Source organism: Lactuca saligna, chromosome 1 (genome assembly GCF_052625555.1).
Source record: "Lactuca saligna cultivar CGN05327 chromosome 1, ASM5262555v1, whole genome shotgun sequence".
In the NCBI taxonomy this organism is placed as follows: Eukaryota; Viridiplantae; Streptophyta; class Magnoliopsida; order Asterales; family Asteraceae; genus Lactuca; species Lactuca saligna.
Window position 1 is genome coordinate 70,083,593 of NC_136417.1, and position 14,205 is coordinate 70,097,797.

A 14,205-nucleotide genomic window follows, 5' to 3' on the forward strand; every position below is an offset into this window, starting at 1 on the left:
GTGGACTGGGGTTAAGCGATTAATCGGCTAGGCGGAGATTAATCGGGGGATTAATCGGGGACCATTAATTGCTAATTTACTAAATTTTATAAAATTAAATATGAATAATATTATACCAAAGTTCATAAATACCACTAATATCATAATAAAATAGGTTACTATGATTAATACAACACTAATCATGCCTCAAATAGTTTCTATTGAGATAAAACTTCTTGAAAATGTTACAATTTCATCGTTTTATACTATTTCACTCATTATGTATGTACAGATTAATCGCTAGGTGCCCTCTAATCGGTCTAGTAGCGCTTAAGGATTAATCGGAGATTAATCGGAACCTAATCGGGATTTTTACAACAGTGGTATTCATAGACGACATCTTGATTTATTCGAAAAGCAAGCAGGAGCATGAAAAGCATCCACATGAAGTGCTAGAAGTCCTGAAAAAGGAGAAGTTGTATGTAAAGTTCTCCAAATGTGAATTTTGGATTCAAGAAGTCCAATTTTTAGGTCATGTGGTTAATCAAGAAGGAATAATGGTTGACCCAACAAAGATTGAAGCTGTGATGAAGTGGGAACAACCAAAAAGCCCTATGGAGATTCGAAGCTTTTTAGGATTAGCTGGATATTACCGAAGGTTTATCCAAGGCTTTTCTTCGATTGCTACTCCATTAACAGCTTTGACCCACAAAGGAGCTACTTATGCTTGGAATGAGAAGCATAAGGAAGCCTTTGAGAAGTTGAAGAAGAGATTGTGTGAAGCACTGATTCTTTCGTTGCCTGAAGGAGTTGATGACTTCGCAGTTTATAGCGATGCATCTGGAGTTGCGTTAGGTTGTGTTTTGACCCAAAGGGATAAAGTGATAGCGTATGCATCAAGGCAATTAAAGGAACATGAAAAGAACTACCCTACTCACGATTTGGAGTTGGCAGCGGTAATATTCGCCCTAAAGATATGGAGGCATTATCTTTATGGCACAAAGTGTTAACTTTTCACTGATCATAAGAGTCTCCAATATCTCTTTAATTAGAAGGAATTGAACATGAGACAACGACGCTGGCTAGAGTTACTCAAGGACTACGACTATGAGATACTTTACCACCCTGGTAAAGCAAATGTTGTTGCTGATGCTCTCAGTCGGAAGGTAAACCTTGAAAAGAAAAGGCCAAGAGCGTTAAGAATTGAAGTTGTCTCGATAATTGTGGAAAGTATAAAGAAAGCTCAAGAGGAAGATTTAGAGAAAAATGACAGAAAGGAAGAACGTTTGGGCAAAACATTAGTATTTGGTACAAACAACCAAGGGTTGAGGGTATTCCAATATAGGATTTGGGTACCTAAGACTAGCGGAGTAAGAGATCTTCTGATGGAAGAAGCTCACAAGACCATGTACTCGATTCATCCCGGCAGTACAAAAATGTATAGGGATCTAAAACCCTATTATTGGTGCCCGACGATGAAGCTCGATGTTGCTAAGTATGTGGCCGAGTGTGTAACTTGTGCTAGGGTTAAGGCACAACATCAAAAACCATATGGGAGTTTAGAACCTTTACCCGAACCCCATGGGTAAATGGGAAGACATCACCATGGATTTTATGACTAAACTGCCCAGAACAAGGAACGGTCACGACATGATTTGGGTGGTCGTTGATCGCTTTCACTAAGAGTGCGCATTTCATAGCAGCCAAAGAGAAATGGTCTATGGATAAACTTGTGAATTCTTACGTGAAGGAAATTGTGAGGCTTCACGGTGTTCCGCTAACGATTGTATCCGATCGTGACAGCCGTTTTACCTCAAGGTTTTGGAGGAGTCTACAAGAGGAATTGGGTACCAAGCTGTGTTTGAGTACAACTTACCATCTGCAAACCGATGGTCAGAGCGAACGAACGATTCAAACATTGGAGTATATGCTGAGAGCATGTACCCTAGAATTCCAAGGTAATTGGGATGAACACTTACCTCTAGTAGAATTCTCCTATAATAATAGTTTCCACTAAAGCATTAAGATGGCACCTTATCACGCTTTGTATAGGGAAAAGTGTTGAACGTCATCATGTTGGCTGGAAGCTGGGGAAAAGCAGTTTATGGGACCTGAAATAGTTCATCAGACTGCCGAAAAGTTGAAAGTGATAAGAGAAAGGATGTTAGCTGCTCAAGATCGACAAAAGAGCTATGCTAACAAGAAAAGACAACCGATAACCTTTGAAGTTGGAGATTCGGTTTTACTTAAAGTCTCACCGTGGAATGGACTTATAAGATTTGGGAAACGAGGAAAGTTGAGTCCAAGGTTTTATTGGACCGTTCAAAGTTCTTCAGAAGATCGGGAATCAAGCTTACAAGCTAGAGTTATAGGAAGAACCGGAGGGTATTCATAACACCTTTCATGTGTGTTACTTGAGAAAGTTCACAAGAGATGTGCCCGACATAATTCCGATTTCTGAGTTAAGGTTGGATGAAAACAAGAGGTTGATCGAAGAACCTGAGGCAATCGTTGACCGTAAGACTATGAAGTTGCGACGCAAGATGGTCGATTTAGTGCTTGTGCGTTGGAAACATACGAATGGACCAAATATCACTTGGGAAACGGAGAGTGACATGATGAGTCGCTACCCGCAGTTGTTTGGTGATATGTGATTCCGGGGATGGAATCATCCTAAGGGGGAGAAAATTGTAACACTCGTGTTTCTAGCCTAGGCATTTATATTGAGTTGATAGTCTAGGTTAACCTTTGTAACTCATTTTGAATAAATAAAAAGGAATTATGTGAATATTATGTGAATTATGTGTTTTATGCTTAATTATTAGTGCTTAATTAATTAAGAATAAAAATAAGCGTCAAAATTAAAGTGTGAGATAAGCCCGATATCTTGACATAAAGTTGTAGTGGTCGAAACAAGGATTTCGGGGATATAAATAATACCAAAATCCGAATAATAACGAAGAAGTTATGACCTGTCGAAGTTTCGTGACAAAACCGGCACGATGCTGAATGTCGTAAAAAGCGAGTTTCTTGATAAACTACTTTTTAGCCTTAGTAATCTAAACGAAATTCGTAGTATTCGTTAAACCGAGAAGTTCGATAAAAAGAACACCCAAATCTGACTTCGTATGAGGAAGTTATGATTTTTCGAAGTTTCAGCTTAGCAGTAGATAGCTAAAAACTTGAATTTTAGATCGAACAATTTTTAGCCAACACAACCTAAACAAGAATCGAAGGTCTCATCATTAGTAGCACAACGGTAAAAATTCTGACGAAAACGGACGTCGGATGAAGAAGTTATGAATTTTTAACGGATTTCCTGTCCTGGTCTGTTAAAAATAATAATATAAAATTTAAAGTCAAAATTAGCCGACGATGTCTAACCAGTAGTTGTAGAGCGTAATTTTAGCTACGTGTTCATATAAAGAACGTCAAAAACGGAACTCGTATGCGAAAGTTATGGATTTTAGAAATTTTGGCGTGAAAACCGAGAAAATTCACATAGTCACATTTTGCCACATCACCTTCGCTGAAAGAGTGCCACGTGTCCTGCTGAGTCACCAAGCTGCTGAGTCGCTGAAGCTACTGAGTCATGCGAAGCCACCTGTCGGATTCTGATTTGACCGAAGGGAGGTCCAATCCGAGGCTCGCATATGGACCGAACCTCGCACCCCTAGCTCCGAGCCTCGCACATGTGTTACGACTCAGCGGTCCAATCAGCGAGTGCCACCGAGGCCCTCGCACGTGCTGACCACCTGCTCACCGGAACCGACTTCGGACACACGCTTCGGACCAATCACAAGAAGCCAGCAGCCTCTTCGCACATGCTACCCTCGTGCGAGCCTTCCCTACGAGCCCTCGGATCTGCGAGGCGTGGCTCCCTCTCAGCCGTTCGATAAGAAGCTCTCCCCTATAAATACAAGGGTGCGAGACCTCCCGGGTATACTTTGGAAAATTGTCAATTTTAACCCCTAAACCCATATTTCTTTCATCTTAACATCCTGCGAAGCCCCGATATCGATTGTAAACCCCGGAATACTCCACGAAGTGCCCGAGAAGCCCGAAAATTTTATCTTTTTGGTTTCGAAGTCAGAATTTTGCAAAGCCCGGTTTCCCAATAAAACTCCCAGTTTTATTAGAAACGATCGTGTTAGGAAATGAATTGCTGCCCGATTATCATCAAATCATATGAGTGTATAGTCACTTTCATTTTACACATAGATATGAAGTATTTACCTTATAATACATGCTATGTTTAAATATATTAATTGTTTATTTGAGGTAACTTTTGAGTTGATGTTTTATACAAGTTTTAAACTGTATAAGTATTTTTATCTACAAATATGTTGGGTAGAAGATGGGTAGATAGTGATGTGTGATAAAATAAAATTGATGAGAGGCCTCGATGTGTTTTGAGATCCAGTCATCTAGCGGAGTTTGGATGATGACCACGGACTTTCTAGACAGTCCAGTGGGAAACATTAGCAAGTCCGCAACCTGTAGGTGTTAATGAACTGAGAGTGTTCATTCGATGTACTCCATTCCCCTCATGGTTGCCTTTAGGACATGTATCGCTGAGGAAACCCCTTAGCAGTAGTGTCCATCCCGATGATATTCTTTAAGCTAGGTCCCTTGTGATAAGTGTTTAGGGACGTATGAGGATAACGGGAACCGGTAATAAGGGTTATTGTTGATTCATGAACTTAGTAAGTTTATTATTATTATGGGTTGAAAACCCTATATGCTCACCAGGCTCCCAAGCCTGACCCACTCAACTTTTTATGTTAAAGGTAGTGGACCCCGAGCATAGTCGGAGGACGACGAGAGATTTTTGGATTATAGGCTAGTAGTTGTAAATAACTGTTGAAAGACTTATGATGTCTTGTTTATGCTTTTGATCTGTATCGGAATATGACATCCCGAGGTTTTGATATATATATATATATATATATATATATATATATATATATATATATATATATATATATATATAGATGGAAAACATATACCTTCTTAATGAAGGGTTTTGATAAACTTTTATCATATGTTGTTTGGGGACCAATTCTGCAACATCTTTTAAAAAGATTTCTCTGATTCTATTTTAAAAAGAATAAATTAAATCAGTCTTTTCTGGCCAAGAAATTAGGGGATGTCACATTAAGTAAGAACACTTAACCCTAATCGTCATTTCATGTGAAAACCCTAAGTTCACTTGGGCCTTGAGTTGGGCCTTTCTTTTGGGCCTTGTTGACTGGGTTATTGATGGGTTATCCAAGAACAAGTCAATGGACTTAAAATAGTTGGATGGGCTTTAAGATAAGGCCCATATGAGGGGTTGGACCCAATTTTCCATAGATGGGCCATAATCTGGGCCTTGATGATTATGAGATATTGGGCCATTGGTATACCAATAGTTTGGACTAAAATTAATGGATGGGCCTTGAGGAAAGACCATGTAAAGGTCTGGGCCCAGTTTGGAAAATTGGGCCATATGTTGAGCTTTGGCCCATTACTTGACTATTGGGCCTTTAGAGTGTGAGTTGGACCTTGGGTTTGGAACTCAATTATTCGGGAATCTGTCAACCAGCAACTGGAGTTTCATCCGCAGGACTTCAACACTGTCAGGTGAGTTATCCTCACTATATCAACTGGGTCTAAGGCACCAATGTCGACCCTTATTGGATTTGGATCCGGGTTTGTTTCATGATATGCTTATTGATTTACATCCTAGTAGTTAGGATGGTCATATGTTATGTCAGTGACCGGTTAGATTTGTAACCTGGTAATAGGATGTTGTTATGATTAGTGATAGATTAGATCGGTTTGACTGTTATATATTCTAGCGTATGATATGTATGTGCACATGTTTGTTGATTAGGGATGGGTTGAGGCGGTCCTGCTTTGTGTTGAAGGCCAACATTGTTGGATTAGTGTCTAAGTCCATAATTATTTTGGTATGTACTTGACCCGATGGTGCATGGTCCTTTTGGGTTGCCTTCACCAAAGCAACTTGATAGGATGAATTATGGAGAGAAAGAATTAAATATGATTTATTAATATATTATGGGAATAATATATTAAAGGAGAAATCATATTGTTTAATTAATATTAGTCAAGAATTAATTAGTAATTAGTTTTGTAACTAAAAGATATTAATTAAACTTAAAGGACTGGAATTGTAATTATAAGATAATTGCAATTTGGGCCATGGATTGCCTTATATTAATGGGAAAACCATAATGAAATCGTCCATGGGCTTAATTAAAGGAGTCTATGGGTTGCTTAGGGCTTAAGCATCCATATTAGGGTTTCCTTGTTAGATAACCCTAATAGCCTAACTATATCAAGACCACTTAAGGCTCAAAAACGTGGCTAAGCTTCTTATTAGGGTTTCACACGTTTTTGGGCAGCCTCCAACCTCTCTCCTCTTCATCCTCTTGCTTATGGTGTTTGTGAACCATTAGAGGAGTGACACTTGTGACTCTAAGCATTCCAAAGTTAAATCAAGGAGATTTGGGATTGTTATTGCTACATAACAATCAAGGTAACATTATAAACCTATTCTTATGTTAATATGATTACTTGAATGCTAGAATTAGGGTTTATAGTCTTGGATAACTTGCATGTACAATAGAGAAACCTAGATCCAAGCTTTAGGGTTTGTATGAGCACGTAGGATGTCTTATGACCAAAACCCATCAGTGGTATCAAAGCCTTGATTGGTTTCTATTGTATTGTTGCTTGATATGTTTGTAAAATCGATTTTTGGGCTTTCTGGCTGAGGAACTCGGCGAGTACCATAGTGTACTCGGCGAGTACAGTGTGGTACTCGACGAGTTCGAGCGTTAGACAGAGGTATATCCGGGATTTCTTGCTGTTTTTGCTTATGGATAGTTACCTTATCATATTAGATCAATATAAATCTGATTTTATGATATATATGACTATATTCTTGATCTAATTAAAGATAATTATCAATTAATAAAATATTTGTTTCCTTATATGATAATTGATTGATTATTTTGATTAAATTGATAAATTATTTTGCAAGAAATCATTAAATAAATGAAATATAGATAATCATGTGATTAAATGTTAATTTAGATTATTTGTTATTTGATCCGTGTTGTTATGAAAAGTTTCATATTTTTCCCTTTAGGTTTTATAGTTTAAATTTGTACCCAAAATTTTTGTTGTTTTGAAATTTAAATAGTTGAAACCCTAATGTTTTGAAAAATGTTTCAAAACTTGCCCTCAAGTTTTGGAATTTAAATTTTGATTAAATAGTTTAATTTTGATGTATATTTAAATTTTAAACCCTAATGTTTTGAAATGTTTCAAAACTTGCCCTCAAGTTTTGGAATTTAAAAATTGATTAAAAGTTAATTAGGAATGTTAAATTCTAAAACCCTAGTAATATTTTGAAAAGTTCAAATACACCCTTATGGTTTTATTAATTAATTAAGGAGTATAATTAAAAGAGATTTAATAAATCCATAAAAGTTTAGGTTAACCATTTAATTGAATTAAAAGTGTAATTGTTAAAGTTAACCACATAGTATTTTAAAAGTGTAAAATGCACCCTATACTATATATAACATTAAAAGTCTAACATTATATATGTATAAGTAAAAGTCAGTCTTACCGTTAGTAGGCCTCATTCACGAAGCTGGTCTATAAGGGGTGTTTAAGGAAATTGCCTATAATATGGCGATTGAATGGGTATCCACTCTTACCCACCGCACTCTTGACTAGTGGAGGGTCGTTAGCCGAACGGGTAGGATAGGACGAAACCTTCCATTATAAGTATAATGAAATACAAAGTAACTAAATGTTTTTCAAATTCCCAATCTTAGTTACTTAGGCAAAAGTGAATTGATGCAATTCCATGAAATTACACTTTGTGCCCTTGCGAAGACGTTAGTGGAGCGTGTGTGGTTTACCGGCACACTAAATGGTTCTAAGCAAAGGTAGCAAAGGGTGACTCAATGTTTGTCATAGATCGGTGGAGCGTGTGTGGTTTACCAGCACATCGAATAGTTGATTGTAACATGTGAGGGCACCATGTAAGTTTGCATGGTTATTCACACCCGCTTTGTGATCCTCGGCATCCTAGTCACAAACAAGGGGGACATATCGAGATTTAAACATGCCATTAAAATGTTCAATGAATCTCAAAGGACATAGGAGTTTTCATAGATTTAAAACTTAAATTTATTTTTTCGTTTTTCATGGTGGAAATTAGTGAATCGTCATTCACTTACCTTCAAATATTCTGCAACTAGATTACGGCATCCCTTTTCTAGGTTGTAGCTTATTGTGTTGGGTCCTAGCCTTGGAATTTCATTTGGGTGATTTACCAAGGACTCAATCAATCAACTAACTTGAATTCGTTTTTCTCCCATTTTGTAGATGTCAAAGTTCGACAACTATGGTCTTCCCAAATCACGTGGAACAAGCATTCCACATGAAGATGATATTCCACGATTCGATCGAGGAACAAGAAATCATGCTTCACTTCCTCCTCCTCCTCCAATTATTCTCCCTAACCCACAAGATTGTAAAATTGAAAGGTTCAATGTCACTCAAGCCCTTTTGACAAGTAAACATAAAGAAGGAAAGTCGGTATGTGCACACATCTTAGGGATGAAGTAACACATTGATAGGTTAAGAATGATGGGATCCGTTGTTGGTGAAGAGATGGATGTTGATTGGGTTCTTCAGTCACTTCCTAACTCGTATAGTGAGTTCGTAAGAGAGTACTATACGATGAACCACGGCGTGAACCTTATTGATCTCACCTATATGCTTATTGCTGTTGAATCAACAATGGTTTGGCGCAATAGAAAAGCAAAGTTGATTAGTGAATCTGCCTTCAAGACCTTTATGGATATAGACAATGGCAATGAAAGACATGCAATGATCGAAAATTTTGATCATAAGAGAAAGGCGATGTCTGAAGTAGTTCCATGTGTTGTTCCAAAAGAGTCAATTTGCTTTTATTGCCAAGAGAAGGGGCATTGGAGACGAAGTTGCCCTATTTACCTAAGAGATCTAAGAGATGGGAGAGTCAAAAGTATGACTACGCTTCAGGTAAAATCCACTATCTAACTCCGTTAAGTTCCTATTCATTGATTTTTAATACATGATGTGATAAGATTGCATTTGAATGTTTTGAAGGATCGGTGAAAAGAAAGGAAGCTTGATAAGAGAGCAAGATGAATCTAATCACAAGAGATGGATCTTGATCGCATGGACTTGAAGATTGGATTTTGAGCTTAGATAGTTATCATAGAGTTGTTAGAAATTTTCCTTTTACATAGTTTTCAATAGATTTTGCATTGTAAGGACAAATGTTTTTTCGTTGCTTTTATAAATAAAATAAATTTTGTTTGACTTATTTATTTATTTGTTTACTTCCTTGCAATGAAATCGTTATGAAAATTGATGTTTGCATATTTCTACAACGAATGGATATGATTCTTAGTTATGTTATTTTTGGAAATGTCGAGAATTTACCAAATAGGGAGAGTTTCTCATCGCCCAAATTTCAATTGGACTGAAATTTGGAATCACGCAACTTGGTTGCATGATGAATTAGAAATTTCATATTTGGAAATTAGACAAATTCGTTGACAAAGTGTCAAGTGAAGGACTAGGAGATCGAGTACACAAAGTTGTGTGTTAATCAAGTTCACCATAAGAGTAACAAAGATATTCGTCATGATTTACTAAAGGCTTAGTAAATATGATTACACTTACAAGATTAAGTGTAATTCTGAATTGATTAAAGGGTTTAGATCAATAGTAGAGTGAATAAGAAGAATCAAGTAGGCAGAAAGATAAAAGTTTCTCCATTCTAAGAAGAAGGGAGAGTAGCTTTTATGCTTTATAATGGGTCTTAATGATTAAGAACCATATCTCAATTGATCCTCTAAGTAAGTCTTAGTACAATTGTATGTTTGAGAAGAGGAATCAAGGATTGAAGAAATGGTTAAATCAAGAAGTCTATCATACTTCGTTCCAATAACAAGTCTTAAAGTTAAGATTGTGACAATGAGTGAAAAGTATTAAAGGTTTATAACATTCATCAAATGTGGAAACTTGTGATGTCTTGGATAAGACAAAGGCCAACTAGGACCAATTTATGAAGTGTTTTGATGAAAACTACACTAACTCTTGAATATTTGGTTGTCAACAAATGTTTATTGACAAGAAAATCTTATATGTCAAGGAGTCAGCGGGAGTCTTAATGGTCTTGAAAGGTTTCAAGAACAAATCAAATAAACCTTATCGATCATCACTAGCACACGAGTTGAGGTTTAAAACCTATCGTGTTGACATTATTTTGTTTCTGTGTTGTTTCCAATTGAGTTAATTATGCATGTGAGTTCTATGAGTTCTCATTTTGAACGCATAAAAGGCAAAGCACCTAAATCAATGAAAGGTACATTGATAGGAAAGGGTGAGTTGCTTAACTACTTGGAAGACGTGGTGGGCAGTTGTGCTACCATAAGGCAAGAAATCAAGATTAAGAAAGTTCGATCCATATGAGTTTGAATTTGTCGTAAACTCTGTTTTTAACAAATTCACATGGATAGGAGCGAATACACCGCTTTAAATCTAAGTGTCATAAGATTTCCTCCTTCATGAAAATGATTGTGAGGAAATGCTTTCACTAAGAAAGATTTAAGAAGATAGTGATTGTAAAGTTGCATTCTCGAATTCAATTATGGTTACGGTATCCCTTTCCATGATTTGAATTGTGAGGTTTGGCAATTAGTCTTAATTGTTTAAGACACACATATGAACTATCTAAGGCAAAGGTGTATAAGTTCAAGAAGCCTTGATAAAAGATTATCAAAGCACTAAGTATTAGAAACATGAACTTAAGAAATTCAATAAGTTTTGTTTTTCTGAAAGTTAAGATGTTTATGAATACATGTCAAAGCTAGTGGGAGCATAAGTGTTATGTTTTATAATAATCATCATGATAGTGGGAGCATAAAAGTTATGATTGTATGATTATTATGGAAAGTTTTGCAAGTTGGCAATATTAATTATAGAAAACAAGAGTTATACCTTGCAAAGTCGTAAGGGTTGTATAGTTGTTTTGCTATAATTAAGGGAGAGAATATTATGCTTTATTTCAAATCTAAAGGCTTAGGTTGAGAAATGTTAATAAATTTAGTCAAAGGTACATAGTGTGTTCTTAAAATTTCTATTATGATTACGACATTCCTTTTCACAATTCGAATTTTGAGAACATAGCAAATAAAACATTATGCATCGTATCCCATACGCTTCGGGTAAAGGATCGATTGCAAGTGTTTTAATATTTGACCATTCCAAAAAATTTCCAAATGTCTAGCGCATTTAGAGGAAAAAGGGACTAGAATTGGTTTTGACTAAAATAATTAAACAACTATCAAAGGACAATCTAAAGTTCGACGAGGATTGGTTGCTTGTGAGTGGTTGGAAGCATGGTATTGGATGGACCATATTGACATTATTATGAATAGATAAGATTCTATTAAGAATGAGTTGTCATAAGGAAAATATGGAAGCGTGTCCATATTAGGAATTGAATATTGAAAATCTATGTCTAGATTAGAAACTTTTGTGCAAAAGGATGCTCGAAGGAATGTACTTTGAGTGAGAGACATCATATCTAAGGAATTGTATTGTAACAATCTCCGATAAAAGACTTTGTAATTTCATTGGCAATAGTCTTTGTGACTTTGGTGCAGTGACATTACGAAAGAATCATTGCATAGAATGTTAGAATCTAGCATATTCTATAAGTAGCGAGAATTTGATATTCTTTTACTTATGAAAAAAAGGATTTGGAGTTGTGAAATGAGAATGATTGGAAATGTGTTCAATTTGATCTATTTCACAAAGTAAGAACCATAGATAAACATTGTGTGCATGCTAGGAGCATGGGACAAGTGTAATAATTCAAGTAAGAAGTTGATTACCCGAAACGACAAATAATGAGTAATCGATATGGTGATAAATAAAAGGTGTTTTATTTATACTCAAAGGATTGAGGCCATATGGGATTAGTATTATTCTTGTGTTTCACTTTGCATGTTTTGACTTCCAGAATAATTGAGTTTATTAAGAATAATCAAATTATTCAAGCGGGCCACAGTCGTTCATATGTTGGAAGTAGATATGAATGAATACTTTCGTGAATTGGTGTGTGGATTGTCTAAAAGAGTATTAGACATAAGCAAATGTTTGCTGCAACGTTCATGAGTGCTTATGAATATGAATTTGAGCATTGGATTAAACCCACGCTCGCTTGGATCACTCCATGAATTGTATCACGAGTGATTGGTGAGATGATAACATCTTATATTCTTGAAACCGAGATGTGTGAGTTGTATCTTGCTAATCGGTTGCATATTGATAATATGAAAACGCACTAGTAACTTGGTGTTATAAAACATATTGTTATGTGTGATTTGGTGAGTGAGTGCAAGCAAGCATTCTATCAAAGTTTATCCGTTCCTTTTATCCAAAGTAGGATAAAAGAGATATCTTTTTGGCCCCTCGATGGTTTAGTGATGACAAACATAAATGCTCGGCCGGGCTAGGGCTAATTTGATTTGTTCAATTAGTCAATCGTCATAAATCAGAAATTGAGATATAGTACAAAGAGAATGATTTGAAATCATATCTCATACGATATCTAGAATGGAGGAATATATGATCCCTTATCTAAGGACACGCGTATCTGATATGATCAGAGTTGACAGCGGCTTTGGAAAGCTACGATTGCAGATCAGGATATGAAGTCATACGCATAATAGTTATTAGACTTATCCAAGTGGGAGACTGTTGGATTAGAGTCTAAGTCCATAACTATTTTGGTATGTGCTTGACCCGATGGTGCATGGTCCTTTTGGGTTGCCTTCACCAAAGCAACTTGATAGGATGAATTATGGAAAGAAAGGATTAAATATGATTTATTAATATATTATGGGAATAATATATTAAAGGAGAAATCATATTGTTTAATTAATATTAGTCAAGAATTAATTAGTAATTAGTTTTGTGACTAAAAGAGATTAATTAAACTTAAAGGACTGGAATTGTAATTATAAGATAATTGCAATTTGGGCCATGGATTGCCTTATATTAAGGGATGGACGAATTCTAATGGGAAATCCATAAGGAAATCGTCCATGGGCTTAATTAAAGGAGTCTATGGGTTGCTTAGGGCTTAAGCATCCATATTAGGGTTTCCTTGTTAGATAACCCTAATAGGCCAACTATATAAAGACCCCTTAAGGCTCAAAAACGTGGCTAAGCTTCTTATTAGCGTTTCACACATTTTTGGGCAGCCTCCAACCTCTCTCCTCTTCATCCTCTTGCTTATGGTGTTTGTGAACCATTAGAGGAGTGACACTTGTGACTCTAAGCATTCCAAAGTCAAATCAAGAAGATTTGGGATTGTTATTGCTACATAACAATCAAGGTAACATTATAAACCTATTCTTATGTTAATATGATTACTTGAATGCTAGAATTAGGGTTTATAGTCTTGGATAACTTGCATGTACAATAGAAAAACCTAGATCCAAGCTTTAGGGTTTGTATGAGCACATAGGATGTCTTATGACCAAAACCCATCAAACATACCCAGGGCGGTCCGGATAGGTTGTAGGCCCTGCGAGGCTGTCCAGACATGTCGAAGGCTCGGAGAGCGGTCCAGATAGGCTGAAGGCTTGCTAGGCGGTCCAATTAGGTTGAAGGCTCATTATACATGTTGTTTGTTTATATGTTATATGATATGGTTATATCTGTATGGCGTTGGTATTTTGGGGGTAACTCACTAAGCCTTCGATCTTACATTTATCGATTATTGTTTCAAGTACTTCTGATGATCGCGGAAAGGCAAAGGCATGATCGTACAACTCCTCATATTTCATGATTTTATGATTTGATTCTAGGGATACTCTAATGATTAAACTATTTTGAAAACAAACTTTAATAACTTCATGGTTTTAAATGTTTTAAATAATTTTAAATTTGCTTGAACTTTATGGGTTTTACGCATACAAAAAATGATTATTTTATTTAAAACGTTTGTTTAAAAGGGGTCACTCACTTACTCTGGTGAATTTCTTAAGAAAAAGAATGTTACGATTGCTTTATCTGAAGGAAGTTAATATATCAAATGACGATTTTTATTATGTGAAAAAACTAAGAATT